The 25,529-nt window shown below is 36.3% G+C and overlaps 1 protein-coding gene across 2 annotated transcripts in view; it reads right to left on the bottom strand.

Moving 5' to 3' along the window:
- Positions 1 to 25,529, bottom strand: part of ZFAND3 (zinc finger AN1-type containing 3) — a gene marked incomplete at both ends in the record, with an annotated part of 297,840 nt that overhangs the window by 178,109 nt on the left and 94,202 nt on the right. The window lies entirely within an intron of this gene.

Consider the following 25,529-nt stretch of genomic DNA (forward strand, 5'->3'; position numbering starts at 1 on the left):
GGAGAAGATGGAGAAAAAAGAACTCCTATACACTGCTGGTAGGAGTATTAAATGGTATAACCACTTTGGAATACTTTGGCAATTTCGTAAGAAGTTAAACATAGATCTATCAAATAATATAGCCATCTATTCCAAGGAATTTACCCTAAAGAAAGCAATATAAGGAATACATGTCCATGTAAAAAATTGTATGTGAATGTTTACAGCAGATTTATTTCTAATGGTCAGAGGCTGTAAACAATTGGAATGTCCATCAATGTATAAATTAACAATTTGTAATATACCCACAAAATAGCATACTACTTAGCAAGGCAAAGAATCAAATAATTGATAAAGGTAACAATATGGATGACTCTCAAAATTATGCTAAAAGAAGACAAAAAGAGAGTATATGCTTTAAGATTACATTTGTAGAATCTACAAAATGCAAACCAGTCTAAGCAGCAGAAAGTAGGTCAGCTGTTGCCTGAGACTTGAGGAAAGCAAGGGAAGGAGAGAGATATAATTAGGGGCAAGAGAAACTTCTGCAGATAACAAATATGTTCACTATCTCAATGATAGTGATGCTTTCTTTCACAGGGATATGTATATACACATGTCAAATATATCTCAATAGTTTTTTAAAAAATGTACAATAAGCATATTTCAAATATAAGCCACATAAATTAATTCAGATCACTATGCTGCGTTCATCAATAATGCTTTTTCCTTTTTTCCTTTTTCAGCATTTAAAACACTACCAGCAAAAGCATATCTCAAACTAAAATGTCCTTCAAATTTTTCCTCAGGTTTCTGCATTACAACTAGGAGTACTTTTATATTTAATGAAATATTTTAGTGCGTCTAAGATGATCGTCCTACAGCCTATTTATCAGCAGTAGATTAATCTGGGTTATGCAGCTAGTCAGGCTGCTTTGGGTGAGAAATTTATGAAAAGGCAAAATTAGCCTCGTCTTCCACAGTTCTTGCTGAAAACCAGTTTTCTAATTCAGAGAATGAACCTGAGTGGAAAGTTGTTTCTCTTCATTACTTATATTAATCCTTAACTCATAAAAACAGATCTCTTGTTGCTATAATACAAACAAGGAAACTGAGGTAGCTTATAATGCAGCAGATTGAAATATAAGGAAACAGCTCATCAGTTAACAAATAATTGGCCAGTTTCTTGGGACAAGGATGTCTTCAACTTAATCCAACGTATGACAGAAAATTATTTTTTGCTGTACAACGCAGCTACGTACCAATTAATGAACATAGTTTCACTTCAATTGACCTTTAATTGACAACCTGAATAACATAAGGTTCATGACAAACTTTAGAGATGCTAGCTCAAGGAACCTATAAAGATTACTGTGAAAAGCAAGAATAGCTTTATAATACGAACAATCACAAATTTATCTACATATGAAATATTTTAAAAGAATGAATATTTGTAGGAAGAAAATTTTTCTAATGAAGGTAAGTGACACATATAGGAAGTAGGCAAAAGAAGAGATGTATGTTATGAAAAGACAAAAAGCTACTATTATTTCTACTTCTAAGTCCAGCAACTTTAAGTAAAGCAAAAGTTGATTATTTTCCTACAGATAGTAGGCAATAAATTATCAGGTCACTAAAACAGTTTATCTAAAATGGTGACCTAAGGTAAGCATTTAAAACAAAATACTGATAACTATATTGCTCATCTAAGATTACAATAAGTGCTTTATGCTAAGCAGCTGAGAGATCATGTCAGAACTTCCCCAATACAAAAACTGGAAATAGTGGAAGACAGTACTTCATTTATTTCATGGAAAAATCAACAACACTGATGTCTGGTAGTATTTAGGTGTTTAGTTTAAAGAAAATTACAATGGCATCACTTTCTTTTAAATCTTCTACTTAACATATTCAATATAACACTCCAGAACCATGATAATACAAAGTACATATGCACAAACTGTGCTGTTAATGTAACTATTCAAATTAAACTAATGGAAAACTCAGTTCCTTAATCACACCATTGACATTTCAAGCGCTCAATAACCACATGTGACTAGTATATACCTTACTAAATAGCAGATACAGAATATTTCCATCATCCAAAAGAAAAAAAATTAAGCAGCACTATTCCAGGTTGATGGTGGTTCTCAATCTCAAACTTTTTTTAGTTTTTCATATGAATTAGTCCATACTAATTAGTCCAGGTACTGAGAGCACTCGTGGAATAAAGTTAATTTTAGATATCATCAACCTAGAAGGCAGCACAACATATTTTCATCCTATAAAGTTTTCTTTATACCTTGGTTGTATTAATCAGTTTGCAAAGTACCATTAATAATCTATGGCACTCAAAACTGTTCTGTCCCCTTTAGAATATTTGAGGGTTGACAGAGAAGAAAATCATAACAACCCTACCAAATCAGCAACTCAGTAACTGAGATAAAGCAGTCAAAACTTAAAAGCCAGGGACAGTGACAGAAGATCTAATGACTTTGACAAATGAACACATGGGAATGAAGTACCAGCAAACCTTAGTAAGTACAAAGTTCTCTTCAAAATAAACTATCATTTTATTAATGGATATAAATGCTGGCAAATTGCATGAATAATTCAGGTCCAATTTCATTAAGTGGTATCTGTATTAAAACCATACATTATTGAATTCACAACATCTGTCTTCCAGTTGACTATTAAGAAAACTACACTAATCCCAGTTTACAACCATAAGTGGAGATAAATATTATCTAGCTCTCACCTACCTCTTTCACTTAAAACCTCTGGCAAAAAGAAAATCTTGCCAATACTATATATAACTTAATAAGGCTAAAAATCTTACAAAGGAAAGGTAGGGCAGGGATACAGTATTAGTACCTGGTCCCAAACATCAATCCACAATAACAAAATCCCATACAGATAATAGTTATTGTGATATTAAGAGCTATCCCTTTGACATTTCAAATAAGGAATAAATCCTAACTCTTTATAGATTTTTAAAATGAACACCTTCACAAGTGTCTAAGCCGGTAGGGGTCCAAAAAAGGCTAGGCAGCTGCATTTCTTACTCTAACAAAATAGTTAATGTGCATCAGACATCTAGGAGCATATTTTCATTAACAGAAAAATTATTTCTGAAGCTTTACAAAGTCAAGCACAGGCTTTGAATGGATGACAACTAAAGGACTGATATGATGAATTGATGCTGTAAGAATGAGGTTTATGTGCTGAACCTGGCATTATGTGGGTCCTCTATATGCAGCTGGAAGAGCAGCTGGTGCCTTATTCACAGTAAAAAATGCTACTGCACTGAATGAGGAGCAACAGCTGGGTCCTATCACGTCTAGTAAATTGCTAGCAGGTTAAGAAAAAAGAGGGAGGTTATTTAACCTAGAGGAAGAAAGGAGAAGAAAAATTCAATACACAAAACTAGCTGTAGTCTTCCTTTTCTCCTCCTCCCTCCACCATGCACTCAAAAATCATTTGGGGAAGCCACTATTTTAGTTAGGACAAGAAATATCAGCTTCAAGAATTTGATACAAAAGCAACATGAAAAACCCTCATGTATGTTATTAAGCCAAAGGTAAAATAATGCAAACATGGAAAGCAAACATGGTTGACTCAGGAAAAAAATAACTTGTGTAAATCAGAGTAATAAGTGTGAGGCTGCTGATTACAATGAATCGAATAGATTTAGTCAACTTTAGAACTTAGCAACATGAGGAAGTATGCCCCAAAACTTCATGTTGTTATCAGCAACAAATTTAGAGTATGTTCACTCTACTCAGAAAGCAGTCAAATCAACAAGCATCAAAAGCAAAAAATTTAATCTTAATTAGTAATACCCTTGGCCAACCGTAGACTCATTTCTTCAGGCAGATGCACAGAATAGCCACTCTTTCATTTACAAAATGTGTTGGTGTATATACAGAGTGAATTAGTTACAGTAGTAAAGGACCAGCCAAAGCCTAGATTATGGGTTCAGCAACAACAGAACTCAAAGTATTCTACACTGTGTAAAATAGTAACAGTAGAGACTAAACTATGTAAGACACTAAAAACTACACTCAAATGAAGTTAATTTATTCCTTTATGCAGGTGGGATAGCATCATTCAGGTCTCTGTAAATAAACAGACACCTTTATTAAAATCACAAACCAAACCAAATTGTAAATGTGGGTCATTACCAAAGGAATGAATGAATGAGAGTCCTAGACCAAGACATATGTAGTTGTTTGTTTGTTTTTTTCATCACTGGGAGCTTCCATTCCTCCTATCCTGCTAGAGTTAAGATCAAAAACCCACTGAGTCCTGGTCCGTAGAGTTAGGTGCTACAACTCTCACCACAGAATCAAGTTCTGTCAATACTCACTTACTGGAATGGGCTCCTCTGGCTACTCAGTCCACCAAAAGAAACTGGCTGTAACCTTAGCATGAAAATTTTTTTGTCTTTTAATTTTTACATAATTTTAAACTTTCAATAACCCCAGAAGCAGTATAAGGAACTGCCATATAAGTTTTACCCAGATTTACCAACTGCTCACATTTTCTTAGAATGGGAAATCGAATACATGCTTTATCTCTGACCTATGTAAATACATTTCCTTCTAGAAATGACTTTACATTGTATTAACATCTCTAAATTCTTTCACTTAATGACACTATATCAATTCAATAACCACAAGGGGATTTGATCATTTGTTAAAGATAAAGACTAAATAAAATCTTACTAAGCAAGGTTCCCATCAAAGAAATAGTTTCCCTTGGATATTCAGGGAGTTACAAACCCCAAAATTACTGAATTCAAGTAGGGTAGGGACAGGAAAAATTATGAATTAATTATACAAATTTCAATAACTAATGATCCTATTTCTCCCCATTATTCTGATCTTTGTTGTACACTTGATTCTCTAGCTTAAAAAACTCCAAATAGTATATACCTTAGTTATACTAAAGCACATCTTTAAGTATTTTAAGGATAGGATTTCATGATATTCCCAAATTACTGGATATACTCTGAATTTATCAAAAAAAAAAGTTAAAACAATTTTTCCTATCAGCTTTATTTGATGAGAAAATATGAGAAAGTATATGATCCTGGAAATGAATATATTCCGTGTGCCACTATTGGAAGAAAAAGAAAGTTCTCCAGGTTTCCCAGGAGAGTGCTTCTGGGAAGCGCTCAAATCTCCCAAGTCCCCAATCCTTGGGCACCAGGGCACCACAGCTGTCACCAGCAGCAGGTCTGACTCAGGTCTGGGCACTGCAAAGCTTAATCTCCCCAGCTTCCATCCCTGCTGCTCCTCATCTCTCTCTACTGGGCTTAGCCATCCCTTCCAAGTGCAGCTGTCAGCCCTTCAGATTGCACAGAGCTGCACTGCAGTTACTGCTGGCCTGCAGTGGACACAGTGAAGTCAGGTGTGCTGTGCTTGCTGGTGAAGTGTACTGAGGTCCCCAGTGCCCTCACACTACACCAAAGTAGTTGGTGAACTCACTGCCTTCCTGGACATCCTGGCCTTGCCTAGTGACCCCTGACAATAACTAGGACTAACAACCTGCAAGACAGTCCTCAAAGATGAGTAAGTGGACCTTTCCAAACTCTAAACCACCTGCCTGAATGGGCTACTGGGAAAAAAGGGATGAACAGAGTGCCCATGAAGATTTTTAAAAGGACTCTCTCACTCTCTTGGTAGATAGCATCAGCTTGACCTGTAGCCCCTGCTTTCTAAACTGCCTCCCTTCCCTCTTTGCCATATGTCCAGTCCCTAGACTTGCACCTTCTGATCAGCTGCCCCTTTCCTTTCCACATGTACAGCTGACTCTTAAGAGTTCCAGCTGTCATCTTCTATGAATAGCTGGGCTCTTACGTGCCCTCCCAGCCTCTGCTCAGCAGAGAGCCACCAGCTTCAACTTGTGGTTTTAGGCTTTGACTCTGCAACACAGACAATAGGAAAGACTGCATTTGCTCACATACCAACATAATTCCTCTCTCTTGTCCTTCCTCCGCCCCCATCTCAACTCTCCCTTTCCTCACCTCCTGTAAATAATTTGTTGTTATTTCTCCCTGTATATCTGTTTTTGAGTTATGTCCTTCTATCGTAAGTCCATGGGTGAGGACCTACTAAATGGGTCATCCCCAACATCCCCACCCCTATTTGCTTGGTTTGACTACCTGCTCCATCACTGTCCCAATTCTCACTGTTAAAAAGATTTGAAATCTTCTCAGTACCTGAAGTCATTCTTCCTGCTTGTTTTTACCATGTAACAGCACAGATCACATAACATCATAGATCAGTTTCATGCGTCCTGCTGATTGATTTTCTCTCAGACTGTCTTCTTCGTCTTTCTAAGCAGGGGTCTCTGCACCTATTTTTGCCCAACCCAAGTTTCTATTCTGTTTGGCTTGTTGAATATATCAAGTTTTTCCAATGGTTAGACATAATTCAATTAGTCATCTGAGGTCATATTCTTTTTTTTCTCCATCCATTCAAACCCCTCTCTCCTACTTAGGTAACTACCTCACTCTACATCTTCCACATAAAAGTAAAACTTGCTTTTTTTATTTTTAAACCTGTAGTGAGACTTCTAGAACAGCCCATTAACCCCCAATTTCTTGTCAAAAGAACAATTCTACTTTTGTGATAATCTGAAGAATACAAATTATTGACCCAGGTTGATCCCAGGAAATGCTATTTATTTTCTGCTCTTATGTTCAATTCCTCCCACTGAAGATATTCTAACTAGTGCTCTCCTACCAGTAGGACAACTGTTTCAGAGAACACTTAATGTGGCAGTTTATATATAGCAGCAAAAATGCCAAAATAAGAGAACTGAGATAGTATAATACATTCATTAAGTAAATTCACTTGGGAGTCCAAGTTGAGAAAGGATGGAGGGGGTAAGTGGAAAAGTGTTTGGAATGAGGTTCAGACCCAAAAAGGAAAATCAGGGCATACATGTAGGGGACAAGGTAGTGATAGAGATGAGAGATTGTTTACAGGGATTATGATCACTTAGCCAATTGTATTAAGGACAATGGAAGCCAGTTTCTCAGCATAAAAGAAGAGCATTACAAAGTAAGAAAGTGAAAATTAGACAGTGGTATATGAGTGGAACTAAGAGTTAATATAAATTCATTGATTTTCAATATACTTAAAGATACACAGAAATAAATATGTACTCATTGATAGCATGTGGGAAAACAATGTCCCAATAAAGATTCCTAGAGAAATGATGGACTAGGACTGGAACACGGAAAACACAAGATGAGCCCACAGAATCTTCTAGTACAAGAAAATGTTCAAGAGTATTTTTGTCAAGGGACGTGTCAAAAAAGCAATCAGTCTGAAAGATTTCTCAAATATGGGAAATTGGGGCCAAATATGGGAAATTGGGGCATCAAAATATAAAAAGGTAGTAACAGATTATAACCCACTGAATAAAATAGGAAAACATGAGTCCATACCTAAACAAACTTAATGAATAATAAATAGTGCCATGGAAATGGAATATTTACAGTTGTAAAGCACTTCCCCACAAAATATTACAAAAGTGAGAAAACTCTATAGTAATGAATCCCAGCAGACAGCACACCTCAAAAGAGTAATCAAAGTGGTCACCACTAGTAATGGATCAAACTGAAATTGTATAACACGTGACAGGTTTCAAGAAGAGGAGCTTCACTTACATGATATCCTTCAAATGTACGTAACTTAAATTATGAAGAACAGGAAGAGAAATTCTGCAAAATAATTGCTTGCATGTTACAAAAGTGTGTACCTCACAAAAATCAAGAAAAGACTAATGAACAATTCCTGAAGGAAAGATGCATTACGAGGATATATGCCATAAAAGACATTATTAGGTCGAGTGGCAAACTAGAATGTGGTTTAAGGATTAGATAACAGCAATGTATCAATGTCTATTTTTTGACTTTGATCATTGTATTTTACGTAGGAAAATGTTCCTATTTTTAGAAAATAATGAAATCTTTAGAAGTGATTGACTATCAATTTGACAACTTATATCTAAGAGTTCTAGAAAAAAAGTGACTTGTAATTTTCTAAGGTGAATAAACAAAATAAACCCATGTAGGAATGTGACAAACCTAATTTCAGTCATTTACTGACTATAAGACTTTAGATAAATTGCTTAATCTCTCTAAACCTAGTTTATTCAAAAATAATGGGGACCAATCTTATGATCTATGTTGAGAATTAAGTAAAATATGTTTACAAAACATCTTAGCACAATGCCTGGAACTTAGTATGTGCCTGCTGACAGTTAAACTTTCTCTCAAGATAAAACCTTAGAATACTCGGTTTTCCCCTAAAATACTTGTAAAAGAACACCCAATCATGGCTGCATCTAGCATATTGCAGAATTTTGGTTGTCCACCACAGTTGCTATTTGTAAAACCCGCTGTTTGTAATTCTGGATCACAGATGCATGGAATATCACTGTCTCTGCATAGAAGAAAAACACAAGCTCCTCTGTCCACAGGCATTGCAGTCTGGTTTAAGGTTGTATTTCAAGGAATCCTTAAATTATCATTCTGACCACACTGTTAGTGACTGATTCACTTCAGCCTACAAAACAAAAGTACTCAGCATTCCTACATATAGACACACAGCAGAGGTGACTGGTCCCAGACAATGCATGCTTACCTAGCCTTTAAAGAAGTTTTATTTCTAAACTGAAGAGTAGGGTAAGAACCACACATTTCAAACATAAAGAACAACTCCATTGTCTGAGAAGGATGGAATAACAAGGGGGAGATGGGATCATTGCCACCTACTGGGGATGCAAGTCTCAGTTCAGGCCTTCTCTGATACCACTGTTAAGGGGTGTAAGGAAGAGGTTGGTCAGGTCTTGTTACACAGTCAGGCAAGAGTAAGAAATGCAGACCCTACTTGGTCTTTGCAGGAATGGAAAAGAGACTACAATTTTTTTCATGTGATATTTGATTAGATCCATTAATGTTTAAAAATTTAGAAAAGCATTCCAGAGGCTTCAGGTTTCCTTCATACACTGTGCAGGTAAAGAAATGGATATGAGCTGCTAGTTACCAAATGTCTTAAGAATTGTCTTGTTTTATTCCCCACTATATGTTAGTATACACATACTCTGCCTTCTATGAGACTGTCCATATGTAACTAGATCCCCCCAGTACCCAGAGGCTGCTACCCTACTTCCCGCTACCTCCCAGCCCAAGCAAGACCAGCTCTAGGCATGGCTCCCCAGAGCCCAGAGGCCCACAAATCTGCCCCCACCTGAGTGTGGGTGGGGCTGGACTTTTCCCCCTTGTATATCCAGCTTTAGGATCCTTAATGGACCGATCAGGTGCAAGCTAAATGAACCAACCATGGTCTAGTTCATTTCATTAATCAGACTGAAATGAGCCGACTGGTGCTAACAGGTCCAATCAACCTTCTCTGTGCGGAATCCTGAAGAGAATATAAGGCAGAGTGACAGCCAGCTAGATTCATTCTGCTCCTGACCTCAGAAGAAAGGAGGAGGATTCTGCTTACAGCCTCCTAAGAGAAGTCAGTCCACAGCAGCCCCCAAAGAGAGAAATGGGAGTCAGCAGCTGGCCTTTGAAGAAGCATTCATGGACCACCTTCAAAGAAGGATCCTGTTCTCAGCCTCCAAAGAAAGGTTTCTGCTCCTGGTCTCTGTAGAAAGAAGGATTGAGCAAACAGCCTCCAAAGAAGGAGCAGTTAGCAGCCAGACTCCAAAGAGAAAAGCATTGAATAGATGACCTCTGGGGGATTCAGCTAACTTCCAGGCCTCCAGACCTCCACAGACACTGCAGAGACTTGGTCGCTGCATCTGCTCCAGCCCTGCCTCTGACACTATCTGCAAGGACCTTGGCCCAGTGTCTCAAAGAGCTCACCACAGCCTCTCTTCTCCAAAACCACGTCCAAGTGCTGTTGAGTCTGTCTATTTCGGGGTCCAGTCCAGACTTCAGACTGCTACTATGGGCTGTTGCAGTGTCACCTCATCTTCCACGAGCAGCCTTTGTTTGAAACTTCTGGACCCTGCAGATATTATCTGGGGTGAGACAGCTGGCTACCTGTGAGCTTATAAATTCTTTCCTTTCCTCCAATCTCCTGTTTGTTAAATAATGCTGTTTTTGTTGGACCCTGAAGCTGAGCGGTCTTGCAATTGTGTGTGCAGGTGAGAACCCACTGACACTGACCTGTCCTCTATCTCAGGCACTATCCCTTAGCACTTCTGAGTACGCTTTTAAGAATCTTTTGTACTGTTTCAATACTGTTTCAAAATACTAAAATGCAGCATAGGTCATAAGGTTTATATGAAATTGTAAATACTGAACAACTGTTTAACCAAAATCTGTACTGTAAATATATTTGGGGAAAATGGAGGCAGGAGAGGATGGCAAAGGAAAACAAATGTTTTATACATTATAACAAAAAATTTGAATGTCTAAGACTGATAACTAAAAAATGGCAATATATAAAGTAATCATAAATATAGAGAGTGTAACAGAAATAACAGAAAGAACTGACGGTAGCTGCTTCTGGGGAAAACTACAAGACCTAAGGAGGGATGGGCATGTACTATTTTAACAAAATAAATACTTTTAAAAGGATTTCATGGACATCGTTTCACTTGATTCCTAGTGAGAGAGGGGTACAGTAATTGACATTTGACAGTTAAGGTAAACAGATATTCCAGGTTAAATAGCTTCCCTAATGTCAACACCATTACATGTTCTTTGATAATTATTCATACAAAACTTACCACAACAGCATTTACATAGATAATAAAAGGAGGAAAAAACATTAAAATTGTTTTCAGTTCTGATTTTTTAAATCTATTTCTGTAAATAGTTTTAACTTTTTCCCCCTTCCACTGAAGACTATTAACTGGTTGCATAAAAATAAGAAGGAATACTCACACTTACCCCCTGTTAATAATGGATTTGTAAAAGAAATTTAAACAAAACTGATTCTTGGCAAATTTGGACAACAAAATTACACTTAATCCAAAATTAATAACTTCTGTTACTGGTAAAACACCACAAAATTTACCATCACAACCATTTTTAAGCATCAGTTCAATGGCATCATGTACATTCACACAGATGTTCAACTATCACCACATCCATCTGCAGAACTTCCCATCCTCCCCTCCAGCTCCTGGCAACCCCATTCTACTCTTAGTCTCTATTAATCTGACCACGCAAGGTCCCACATATAAGTGGAGTAAGAGTTATTTGTCCCTTTGTGACTGGCTTATTTCACTTAGTATAAAGTCCTCAAGATTCCTGCATGTTGTGAATAAACTTTCAAAACTAGTTTCCAAGCAGTAAAAAACCAATTTCCTGACAATTATGTGAAATATTAAAGCAGCATGAACCTAAGATATAATAGTTAAGAAAAACTAGTATTTATTTCCTCAACCATGAGGAGACACAAAAGAATAAAAAGGGAATAAATCTCAATTTTAAACTATGGCGAAAGCTTATTTTACACAAAGTGGGGGGAAGGGTGGGAACCCTACCCTTTGTTTTTGAAAAATCCAAATAATTACTTTTTCTTTCAGGTTGGTGCTCCTTTGTGTTGTGCAGCAATGGGCTGTAAGGAAGAGCTCTGTAAATGCAGACTGGGTCTTTGTTTTCTGCGTTAAGGGTGGGGCCACACAAAATACAAAAGTGCTAACAATGTTAGGTGTTCACAAAATACTAAGTCATAGTAAATAACTTAGAATCGAAATAGCCTCCATTCAGTCACATAGAGCTCAACTAGGAAATACATGAAACCTGACCTTTACAGTGTACTTTGAAAAGGTTCCCTTGGTTGCAGTTTAAAAAACAAAAACAAAAACAAGAAAACCAAGCAAACCAAGCTTGTTCTGTGCCTTATGTTCCCCTCCATTCTCTCTCTCTCTGAAGCTCTCCCAGCTCTTCTTTCCCATATAAAACTTAACAGATAGGTCCCAGGTAGCTTTTCAACTGAGCCACTAAACAAAGCACACCAGTCCTTTGAGATATAAAAAATTACCACTCTGATATTAGGGTGTAGTTAGTTCTCAGAAGCTTGACTTACTGTTCAACCAGAGTCACTCTCAGAATTTTAATGAGGACTGATAACCAGGTGAGTCCTCAAGTGTCCAGGTGTCCAACAAGCACTTAACCAAGATCTGTCCTTTCTAAAGACTCAGAGATTAACACACCAAAAGAAAAAAGCATACTTAAAGCAATGTCAGATGTTTTACATGACAGCTATATTAAAAGTGCTTTAAGCAGGATATTTTGTTTTATAAAGATTATATACCATTTGGCATGTCCCAGAATAAGTGATTATTACTGTTAACTAAAATAAGACTATGTCAATGAAAACAACTTGGGAGTTGAGGGAATGATACAAAGTTTTATGTTGGGTTCCCCCCACCTTCTCTTTTTAAGCTCCTCCTTCCACAGGAACTTTAAAGAATTTTGAGAAAGGAGATTTTTGTCTAGTTTGTGATGGTATAAAACTGTAGTACTTGTGGTCTTATAAAACCATATAAAAGAACACCATTACAAAGATCTATTTCCAGAGATTATGTATTTTAGGACATGAAACGTTATCTTAAGTTGGGGGAGGGGGAGGGGTTGCTATAATAAAGTCAAAATTAGCGAGATTTCTTTAAGACACTAATGATGTAGAAACACTTTTGGACATTCTGAGATTCCTTAATTGCTATATGAGATAAAAACTCATATTAATCAAGTCTCATGTTTAATAAAATTTTTAAGATTTAAAAACGTAATCAATACCATAAAGGATACATACGCATGCACACACAGAGACACAACTTTAACAACTATACCAACTCTACTTAAAACAATGAATAAACTTTAGTGCTGCAAAATAATCAGTAAATGGATTAACAGAAAGCAAACATAAAACAATCCCTTAGAATTACCCACAAACAAAAGTGTTGTTTCTACTTTGTTAATAGATTTCTTTCTTAGCCCCATCTTCAAGATTACTAACATAGCTACATTGGAAGAAGAAAGGAAAAAGGTTAAAAGTTACACATAAAAGATGAAAAATCAAATGACTTTGTAACGCCGCAGAGGTCCTCTTAAAACTGTACTCTCAGCCCTCAATTTACTTTAAAACTCAGTAATTTAGTAGACATTTGGAATAAGCACCAGTGTTTTGGAAAAGAAAAGTTTTAAGAATCCTTTCAATCAAATATTCTATAATTAGCATTTCTTAATTTCTCACAACTAATGGTATACAACACTTCTAGACTCCCTAAAAATTATAACAAAACAATTATGAGGCACACTAAGCAACTCAATGGACATAGAAGAAATGACCAATCTAGCTTTCAATTGCCATTAAAGTGCAAGATTTGAATATTTAAAGAATTTTTGAGAGAGCCTCTTTCTGCCATTATTTTGTAATCCAAGTATAAGATTAACAGTCTCTGGACCTTAAATGACACGAATCAATGAAAACACCATTTTATGTAAAACTAGCAAATCGAGTGATTTCTGAAGATGCTGAATATTTTCAAGTCAGTTGATCTGGCCTGTTAGTTCAGACCCAGGTTAGAACAGACTTAAGCCTTAACTACCTTTACTCAGAAAACTGTTGGAACTTAAAACACTATCAATATGGCCACTGATCTTCAAAACTGAGGTATGAGACATTATACTACTGTTATAATGACTATCTCTTCAAACCATCAAGTAGGGCTTAAAAGACTTTCGCTGGACAATGTTAGAAATGTGTGGGTTTGGTTTAATTTAGTCCAATTAAACTAGCTTCTTCTAATATAGAGCTCATTTTTCCAGAAACAATATTTTTCAATAGGGTATACCTATCTATATGTTTTTAAATTGATTTACAGAAATGTACTCCTTTTTTTCTCTTGCTTGTACAGGTTAATAAATGTTAAAATGTCTAAATCCTTAAGCAGCTCTGTAAATGTCTAGTTTCCCTTTGTATCTTTATTTCAAAGCTTTAGTAAGAGTCCTATTTTTCCCTTCAAAACAAGTCCAATAAAAAACAGAAAATGCAAGGAATTTCATACTTTCCTTATGCCGATGTTGAATTCTAGAGTTTATGTGATATATTTTTAGGGTAGATACAAATACTGGAGTCAATTTGTGAGGGGATCCCTATGAGTGAATTACTAAACTGTTAGTCTATGAAGCTCTATTCAAAAACAGTCATTTTAAATGTCAGTTTAAAAAGCTTAAATTCCAAATAGTCTTAAGTCATCAATGGCTCAAAATTCTATTTGAAAATAATCTATATACACTATGGCAAATATCTTACATTCTTCCTCATAAATTGCAGTTATCATTTTTCTTAGGGGGTGTGACTCATACACTGAAAAATCTGACTTTATATATATTTTTAAAATACAGAGATTACTATAACTATGGTTTTTAAATGTTCTTAATTCATACATGGGAACAGTTAAAATTCAGATACTGGAGCAGTCATTGGTTAAACACTCGGGAATTTAGAAAATTTTGTTAGTTGTTAGTATATGTCTCAATCACATAGAAAAAAGTGGATCTGAAAAGGCAAACTTTTAAATGTATTTATTATCCATGAGGAAATTTACAAAATCTTATTTTATGAGGTAAATCTATACCCTTCTTCTCCTTCTCTGCCCCCCCCAAAAAAAAAAATGCTGATCTTTAGTAATGGCTCTTCTATGTGAGTCAAAGAGTTAAAACCATCTCTTTTATTCCCAAATGAGTGTCAGTCCCACTCAGAGGTGCCATGTTTTATTTAAAACATACTCTTTCTCGGTAACCACTTTGTTCTAATTGGCAAGGCAAAGCCAGGTCCCTGAAGCACATAGCTCGTTACATTCAGTTTGGATTACAAAAACACAGGATGAAACAAACTGCATCAAAATGTACAAATTAACAGCACAGGAGTATGGGATAGGGAGGTGGAATTAAATTGTAATATGGAACAAAATCCACAGGGAGGGGAGGGGGGGAACAAATCACTGGTGTCTCCATAAACTATACAAAGTTTCCAAATGAGCAAATACACAAGGCAGAGGACAGGTTTTTCCATAACTCAACCAAATTGCTAAATGTGGATAGAACAAAGTTCTTCTTTTCAACACTATTATGCACACATGTATGAGAGAAAGGGAATACCAACAAGGCTTAACAAATGAAACCTGCAGGATGCACTAAATATGAAACTCATCTCTGCCTTCACACTGACAATGTGCAAACAACTCTGCAATTAAATCACACTTTCAAGCATTTTTTAAAAAATCTTCTGAGAAGCTAAACACAGGAGACTAAATTAGAAATGGTGCTTCAATATGGTGCAGAGAGCAAGGTTAATGAGCTAAAAGTTAGCTGAACGAGTACAAGAAAGATGTTAAGAAATAAAGATCTCACCATAAAAATAGAAAATGTGTTAGACAAAAACACTCCCCCCCCATACACACATGCACACCTTTTCCCAAATTAGCTGCTCTGTGAAGTTTTCAGCACTGTTTCTCTGATTTTCCCAGGAGATCTAACAACAAACTGTAACTGAACTAAGAGAGAACAGAAATAGTACATAACCCAACTGAAACAGAAATGTAAAATGATGCTTCTGCTACACCTTTATGGGTTTTGGAAGTAAATTCACTACCTTTGTTCACTACCTTTCAGTGAACAGTAGGAGAGTAAGACTGGAGTCTAAACACCTAAAAACTAGTCTCAGTTCTTTGCTTTGAAACTTATTTAATAAAAAAAAAGTGGAAAAAAATTAAAAAAACAAAACTTATTTAAATTTAACTTTAAAATCAGTTTCTTATCTGTAATATAAAGATAAAATAATTATCAAGGTTGTGAGAATCAAATGAGATAATATACAAAATAGCTTTATAAAAAGGTTGCAGATATCTTAGTTATTATTTGTACTTAATTCATTTTAAGATTTTATTGACTTAAAAAAAATCATAGATGTAATTGTCCTTGCCCTTCCTCCACCTTATTTCATGAAAAGTAATTTTTGTTCCATTTCTATTTTATCCATTTTTAGCAGTCCTTTAAAGATTATGTACCCTTGCTATTTTTCTTCAACTCAAAGGTCTTAGGGTAAGGTAGTTTTTCCTTCTTTCTATACAATATTTAGTGTAACAGTAAACTAAGAAATTTAAAACAAACTTTTAGTAATAGTTAAGATTGTTAACATACTATCAGTTCTATTTTACACAGCTACCAGCTAAGGGGTGAGGCTTTTAAATGATATAAAATTTTGCATTACTAAAGATTATATTTTAGTTATATATTAATGGCCTGAAAATAATGCTTTATTTTTACTCACCATCCCTACTATGGACAAACAATTAAGTGTAGGGGGTTATAACCAAGAAACATGTCAAAAAGCAACTTCATCATTACCCTCCAATGAAAGCACAAAGGAACAGCCAGACCAAAAAATTGCTCTAAGTAGCTGTAGTTTGGTAGAGTCAAGACCAATGAAGCACAAAAAAGTCACACAATGCTTTCCTGAATCCGATGGCTATCCATACTTCTGCAAATTTTAAAAGAAAGTTCATAAACCTAAGTCTGTACATTCTGATATAGTTTGCATTAGTCTACTGACAAAGTGAAACCTAGGAATTATTAGCAACTAACATGTCTTGAAAGTAAACTTATTATAAGAAAATGTCCAGCTACATCTAACCCAAGCAGGTCTCAAAGTAGGTCTCCAAGTTTCTTAAATAAAGGTGCACCATCAGCACAAATTTGACACTTACATGTCTGTTTAAAAAATAGTTGGACTCCTGCAGTGGGTTGAATGGTATAGCCCTCCTCATACTTCCCACCATCGCCCACCCACCCCACCCGCCAAAAAAAAAAGAAATCCACTGGGAACATATGAATATAGTCTCCTTTGGAAAAAAAGACCTTTGCAAAGGTTAACAAACTATTTGAGATAAATATCTACAACTCTTGGTAAATCCAGTGACTCGTCCTTAGAAAAGAGAGGAGAAAAAAAGACAAGCATAGAGGAGAGAATGACACATGAAGATGAAGATAAAGACAAGTAATATGACATGCTACAAATTACTGGCACCCACCAGGAAACTAAGAGAAGCATGGAATGGAGTTTCTCAGAGCCTCCAGAAAAAATAAACCCTGCTTACTGACACCTTCATCTCATTCTCTGGTCTTCAAAACTGTAAGAGAATATATTTCTTATTGTTTTACACCATTAAGTTTATAGTAATTTGTTACAGCAACTTTAGGAAACTAATACCAGTAAGATTATGTACACTATAAAAACAAACAAACAATAAATACTAATATTCTCAGTCTATACTTCAATGAGTTATCCTATGTACCACTGCATTATGCAGACCAGCACTTTATATCAATATGAGGGAAGAAATAAAGCCAAATGACAGAGCTAAACTATCTTAAAAGATTCACCGGTTATTAAATTTCTTCCATTCTGTCTTAAATACTGACACATGGTCACAATCTATTTAAGATCTGAAAGAAGCTCCTTTTCTGCTATTTACAACACTTAGTATTTTGTTTCCCATTAGACACCCAACAATTACTTTTTACATAATTTCCATATTATCATCTTCAAAACACTGCTATTCATTTATCTTGACCAGCATAATAATTAACCACACAATTTAAGAGTGCTTATTAGTAAGATTGTAAACTGCTATAGACTGAGAGGTCAGAAGGTGCTGCCAAAAGTTCAGCACTGCTGGACAGTTAAGGACCTGCTGCCCAAACCTTGCTTTCGTTTGAGACCAAGGGAGCTACAGCATGAAAAACAGCACTTCTAAAAGAGAAAGAGTCTTAATATATTCAAGCAATTATTGAAAAAAATAGAGAAAACACGAGTTGCAATTGTGTTATAAAAACAGTAGTTGAAAACAATTTATATGACCATCTATAGAGACTAGATAAATTGGGGAATAGTTTAATGACAGTACCAATAACTTATCAACCAAACTGGGATACTCCGAGGAGTAAAAGGGATGTTAATTTAATTCCACTGGCACAAAAGCATAAACTGAGATTGTTCCAAGTGAATCAGGACATGAACTATAACAGAACATTATGAGTAAAGTGAAACTCCTATGTGTCAAATGATAGGTTTCTAAAAACATTCTTTAAAAAAATGCAAGTTGTAGAGTGACTAGTTTTACATACCTCTTATGTATTTTAAAACAGAATCATACTTTTTTTAAGTATAAATACATGGATAAGAAAGATGGTGAAAGGACTGAGGTAGAAAGGGGACAGAAAACTAAGATTTTATTTCCCTTTTAAAATGTAAGAATTGGGCCTTCCTGGTGGCGCAGGCAGTCGAGCGCCGCACTGCAGAGGCTGTCTGCAGCCTCTGCAGCGCGAGTTTGATCCCCGCCGGCCGGCGAGAATCCCACATAGCAAAGCAGACCTCTCCTGCCGCGCCCACCGTTTCCCTCAGCAGTGTACTTCCATCAGTCTGCCTGTTCTACTTCCCACTCTGGCTCTGGTGAATTTTCTCACCCACCGCGCTTCTGACTGTACCCAGTGCTTGTATAAATAAATAAATAAATCTTTAAAAAAAAAGGGTAACTAAATTAATAGATAAAGCAATAAACAACCTAAATAATTTTCAGACTGGATACAAAGTATGCAGTAATGGATAAAAGGAAATCCTGCTTTGTTTTCTCTCTTAAAGCCTCACCAAAGTTCATTCTGATTTAAAACAGTAACTATGACAATATCAGAAAATAATTTAAGTGAAAATAAAAATTACTATACTGAATACTTTTTACCTAGGTGAAGATGGCTAGCAACAGAAATATTAATTGTAACAATATTTTCTCCAAAGTTAAATATCAGAACCCTGAATCTAAAATTATTCATTTGATTAGGTACCTGCACAGACTCCGACAAAACTAAGTACACAGTTACTTCTAGAAAATTATTAGAATAGCTTCCTATATCACATAATATACCAGGTATCATTCTTTATTTACTGCAATATTCTTCACCAATAATGAGGCACAAGATACAACTAGCCGTGAAACATACGAAAGCTGAGTTACATTCTCCCTAAGAAATACATATATTTGAAAAGTTACACTGAAAATAATTTTCAGAAACTTAAATAACTTCTACATTACCTTGTAAGTTAAGATGCTTAGCTACATTTTTAACTAATCTTCAACTGACAAGAGACCCCTTTGGTTCTTCTAGTCTTAGCTCTTTCAGTAAATCAACAGAGTAACATAAAATTCCCTTCTAAAGGAACTATTGTGTAAAAGAAAAAAAGTTTCATTACAAAGTTTCATCAATTGTAATGATTATCCATCATACAGTGAATGATTATCCTTTATTCAATGTTATGTGTCATGAAATAGCAAATTTCTTAAAAGTTAGGCTTAGGGCCTCCCCTGGTGGCGCAGCGGTTGAGCACAGGGCTGCGAAGTTGCCCACAGCCTCTGCAGCGCTGGTTTGATCCCTGGGTGCTGGCGAGGGTCCCACGTGACAGACTTCTGCCCTGCCTGCTGCTCCCCTCAGCTGTGTATTTCATCAGTCTGTCTGTTCTGTTCCCCGCTCTGGCTCTGGTGAATTCTCTCACCCTCCCACTCTTCTGACTGTACCCAGTGCTTGTATAAATAAATAAATAAAAAGTAAAAAAAAAAAAAAAAAAGTTAGGCTTAAATGAAATAATATGGCCTAATCCTGTGTACATTTTTTTTGTTTTGTTTTGTTTTGTTTTGTTTTTCATTTTCTAGAGGCATGTCTTATTTATTTATTATTTGTTTGTTTGTTTGGTTTATACATGCACTGGGTACAGTCAGAAGCATGGGAGGGTGAGAGAATTCACCAGAGCCAGAGCGGGGAGCAGAGCAGGCAGAAGGACCGAAGGACACTGCTGAGGGGAGCAGCGGGCGGCAGGAGAGGTCTGCTCACCAGGTGGGACCCTCCTCCGGTGGCCGGGGAGCAGCCGGGGATCGAACCGGCTGCAGAGGCTGCAGGCAGCTTCGCAACCCAGCGCTCAACCGCTGCGCCACTGGGGAGGCCCTGTACATTTTTTTTTAATTGCTTAGTTCGATTTCTCAATGAATTACTTTTGTCATGGGCTATAAAAAAATAGACATTTTGGGCCTCCCTGGTGGCGCAACGGTTGAGCGCTGGGTTGCGAAGCTGCCCGCGGCCTCTGCCTCTGCAGCGCCGGTTCGATCCCCGGCTGCTCCCCGACCACCGAAGGAGGGTCCCACATGGCGCGCAGACCTCTCCTGCCGCCCGCTGCTCCCCTCAGCAGTGTACTTCGGTCCTTCTGCCTGCTCTGCTCCCTGCTCTGGCTCTGGTGAATTCTCTCACCCTCCTGCGCTTGACTGTACCCAGTGCTTGTATAAACAAAACAAACAAACAAATAAAATATGCCTCTATAAAAAAAAAATTTAAAAAAAGACATTTTAGTGACTGAAAATTATTAGAAGTTAAATATGGATGTCTAAAAGTCCACAGAAGCAATTGGTTCTTTCACACTAAACATGTTAAATTTGTCTTTTGACAAGCATCTGTCATCAGTACTACTCATAGAATTGCCCATCCCTTAATTATCTTCATGTTCATTTACTCTCTTACAAAGCATAAAATAGTAGGAAAACATGATGGCCCAAGCAAAATCAAGAAAATATCTCCTAAGTGCATCCAGAAACCAGCTTAATGTCTCATACATCTCAATTTATCAATGGAAGATGTCTGATTAACCTCAGAACAAAAATACCTAGACAAATACAAAAATGGAAGCCAAGCACTATATAAAAAGTAACTTTCAAAATACAAAGAGAATAGAACAGAGACACATTACAAAAACATCCAGAAAACAAAACAGCAAAATGGCAATACTTATGTATCAATAATTTCTCTTAAATGTCAATGATCTCAATGAACTTCCTGATCAAAAGGCTAACTTAACTTACTTAGATCAGCTAACGTAATCAGTTAAAAAAAAACTTACTGCTGTCTCCAGGAGACCCATCTGAGTCCCAAAGATAAACATAAACTCTAAGAAAAAGGTTGGCAAACAATCCTACAAGCAAATGGCACATACAAAAGGGGAAAAAAAGGAAAGAAAAAAAAAGACAAGGACTTGTATCACATAAAATAGATTTCTAGCTTAAAAGTGTAACCAGTCACAGGAATGGACTTCATATGATTATGGGATCAGTCATCAAGAAGGCGAAAATATATCAATATAAGCACAACAAATGAAGGAGCATCAAAATAAGGAAAACAACTATAACCAAAACTTTAAAAAGCATCTACAACAACACAATAGTGGTAGGGGACTTCAACACCCCACTTTCATCAATGAAGTGATCAACCAGACAGAAACCCAAAAAGAAATAACAACCCTAAATGAGGAACTGAACCAGGCAGGCTTAAAAGATTCCATCCCAAACAGCTGAGTATACATTTTCTTAAGCATATATGAAACTTCCTCAAGGATAGATTACAGATTGCCTCACTAAACAAGTGTCAATAAATTCAAGAAGACTGAACTGAAATTTGTATGGCACCACAAAAGACACTGAATAGCCAAAGCAATTCTGAGAAAAAGAATAGATGTATTATGCTACCACTCTTTGAATTAAACAAAGCAACTGAAATCAATATTTGTATTAGAATTAAAATTAGAATAGACACAAAGATCAATGGAATAGAACTGAGAGCCCAGAAATGAACCACACTTACAACTGTTAATTATGACAACGGTACCAAAAACATAAAATGGAGACTGGAAAGTTCATTGAACAAATGATGTTGGGAAACTTGGGCAGTCTACATGCAAAAGAATGACATTAGACCGCTATTTCACACCATACACTAAAATTAATTCAAATTGGCTACTAAATTTGGATTTAAGACCAGAAACCAAAATACATAGGGAAAACACTTTCCAACACTGGCTTCAAAGATATCTTTTGTAGTCAAGGAAAACTTGACTACAACAGCAAGGGAAAGAAAACCAAAAATAAACAAATGGGACTACATCAAATCAAAAAGTTACAGCAAAAAAAACTCATAAAAACAAGACACCCTACTAAATAGAATATTTTTCCGTATCATACATCTAAGAAGGGATTAATACCCAAAATCTACAAAGAAATAAAACTCAACAAAAAGAAAACAAAAAACACAATAAAAAAAATTGACACAATGAAAACAAAACTTGCAAGCTGACCATACATCACAGGCACACAGCAGGGGAGAAGAATGGGGAGGGGTCAAAACAAACAAAAATAAGTAAATAAAATCAACACAAGAACTAAAGAGACATATCTCTAAAGAAGACTTTAGACTAAGTAGATCTAAAAAATAGATCTACTTAGTGATGTAGCAATCTGTATCCTAGGTATCCACCTAAAAACACAAAAAACCACTAATAGGAAGGGATATATGCAAGCCTATGTTCAGTGCAGCACTACTTACAACAGTCAAGTTATGGACATAACCCAAGTGCCCAAAAACACATGACTGGGTTAAGAAGGTACGTATACAAACACAATGGAATATTAGCTATAAAGGAAAAATGAAATCTTGCTATTTGTGACAACATGGATATAAGTGAAGGTGATTATGCTAAGTAAAGTCAGGAGGAGAAAGACAATTATTGGATGATTTTATTCACATGTAGACCAGAACAAACACTTAAAATCTGATTACACAACTAAGACTTGGGAGGACTGGAGGTTGCAAAGGCGGGGGTGTGGTGAGGAAGCTCTAGGAACAAAGAGGGGGTTCAATGCACTATGATGGAGGATTATTGGTATTTTGGTGGTGGGCACAGTGTCATAACATCTTTTGTGGAGGTGTGAACCTAAATGCCTAAAGTATACACAGTGTTGTAAATCAAGATAACGTCAGTAAACATAATGTTAAAGTATAAAATAGTCTCTAGAATATAGCAACCCTTCACAGTCCACTTTCTTCCCTGAAAAAGAAATTCTGCCCATAGATAGTGATTCAGTCCTGCCCCAGAGTTGCATCCTGCACTTCCTAATCACTTGCCCTATAGATCTGTCAGGTGAGCCTTACAATCATGTAAATTACCTCTTTTTCAAGACCTCTCTTAACATGTATCTATGTTTCTGGGTAAACCTGACCAATACAGGCTTTAATGCTTGGAAGTGGGGTGCAGCTGCAAAAAATAACTAAAAATGTGCATTAGCTTTAGAGTTAGGCAATGTACATGAAGGATTTTGAGGAGCATAATAGAAAAGGCGTAGACTGCCTTCAACACAACTAACTGCCTTGAAGGCTATTAGCTAAAATTAGCTGAGATATGGCTGTTAAAAATTGCATATAAGGGCCCTCCCCGGTGGCGTAGCGGTTGAGCGCTGGGTTGCGAAGCTGCCCGCGGCCTCTGCGTCGCGGGTTCGATCCCCTGGCTGCTCCCCGGCCACCTAAGGAGGGTCCCACATGGCGCGCAGACCTCTCCTGCCGCCCGCTGCTCCCCTCAGCAGTGTACTTCGGTCCTTCTGCCTGCTCTGCTCCCTGCTCTGGCTCTGGTGAATTCTCTCACCCTCCTGCGCTTGACTGTACCCAGTGCTTGTATAAACAAAACAAACAAACAAATAAAATATGCCTCTATAAAAAAAAATAAATAAATAAAAATAAATTTAAAAAAAATTGCATATAAGGACTCAGAAGGAAATCAGGGGCACAGCAGAGAAAATTGTCCCCACACTCCTCAGATACCCCAAAGCAAGCATTTCTAAGGGTGGAAGAGATAATGCCAGGTTACTTAAGGAATCACTTCAGTACATTCTTTTATATTTTCTTTGGAGAAGTGCCTTAATTCTCCTGCCCATTCCTGATTAAGTTGTTTTCTTTTTGCTAAAATGTCTCCAGAAAGAAAAAGAAAAATACCGGATGGTCTCACTCATAGCAGGAATCTAGAAAACTTAAATAAGAGACCAGGAAAAATAACTATAAGAAAAAAAAATATCAAAATCAACAAACAACTATGAACCAGAGACACTCTATGGGGGGTGGGGGGCGGGGGAAGGAAGGATTGGGGTCAAAATAAGGGGGTTGTAATTAATTTAAATAAATAAATAAATAAAACAGTGAAATACAAAAAAAAAGTCTCCGCACACACCCTCACCCCATTAGTATACTATTTGTTGTTTCTGTCACTCAAACTTTTATCTAGCAAAACCATTCTGTAAAAGCACTGCTTTAAGCACAGTTGTACTTCAATGTGATGGTACATGAGATCACTGAACTAGGGATTAAATGTCCCCAAATAAAAAAAAACAGTATCTAAAACTCACCAATTCATAAACTGCGTCTGCACTCAGACGCAGAAAAATAATACCACATGAAATTTCATGTTGACTTTTTTTATGAGACAAAGACTACAATTTTACTGCTATGCTTTGCTCTTCATATATATCTGAACACAGCAATATGCAATCTGGTTTAGTTCATGCTTTTACACATATTTTTACAGTAAGCCTAAAGAAATGCAGTGTAATGTAAGTTAGTCACAAGCTCAGAACAAAGGTCACAAGACAGAAAGTAAATATGACCTATTTTCACAAATAAAATAACTCAGTGCTTTCCAATGAATTTTTGCAATTCAGAAGTTTTTAACCATTTTAAATCATACCTCACCATAATATGTAGTTACATCACAATCCATTACACACTTATATTCATTTATATATATATGTAACTCAAAGTTTCACAAAACAATATTTAGTGATACACTATTTTCTAGTCTGATCAAAGTTTTAAATGATGATCATAACCCATTAAAGCGATTTTCTCTGCTAATAAAGCACAACACCCATATTTTGAAACAGAGCATTTAGAAAGTAGTGTTTCCACCAATAAAAGTTTATTCACCATATCATAACTATAAATACCATGTCATGAAATTCTATTGCTTTCCATTAGGTCTCAATCTTAGCCTTAACAATACATAGCCTTAATCTATACAGAATCAAAATAAATCACTTCAACTGCCCCTTCCAGAACATTAAAAAGCTTAAAAATTTTCAAACACAAGGCCCTATTTCTAGGATGATCCTAGCACCTTTCTAAGTGCCCACCTAAAAAAAACAGTTATCAAGACTTTAGGGTTTCTTCTGGTCAACATTTGAATAATAGGACCCTGATCATATCTCTTAGAACATTGACTAAAAAGAGTTTACAAATGTGAATCCTCCCTCTCTTTGAGATGTATATGTATCTCCAATTCAGGAGTCTTTCTCAAGGACAGGAAAGCCATTCCTTGACACTGTAATCCTCAGAAGGGTGTGATCCTATACCTCTAAATCATGTACAATGTTACAAACTATTGTTCTTCAATTTAAAAAAAAAAAAAGTGTTTTTTAAGAAAAGAAAATGTAATATCAGAAAGGATTGGGACTCAATTCTCAGTCTCTATAGGAGAATGTAATCCTACCTTGGATAACTGTCAGGTAACAGGCACAACTAGCCTAATCAAGTCCACTGACCAACCCTTTACTTCCCCTGACTCTACTGAGCAAAGGTTGCAGCTCCTCCC

Source organism: Talpa europaea (genome assembly GCF_964194135.1).
Source record: "Talpa europaea genome assembly, chromosome: 2".
Lineage (NCBI taxonomy): Eukaryota > Metazoa > Chordata > Mammalia > Eulipotyphla > Talpidae > Talpa > Talpa europaea.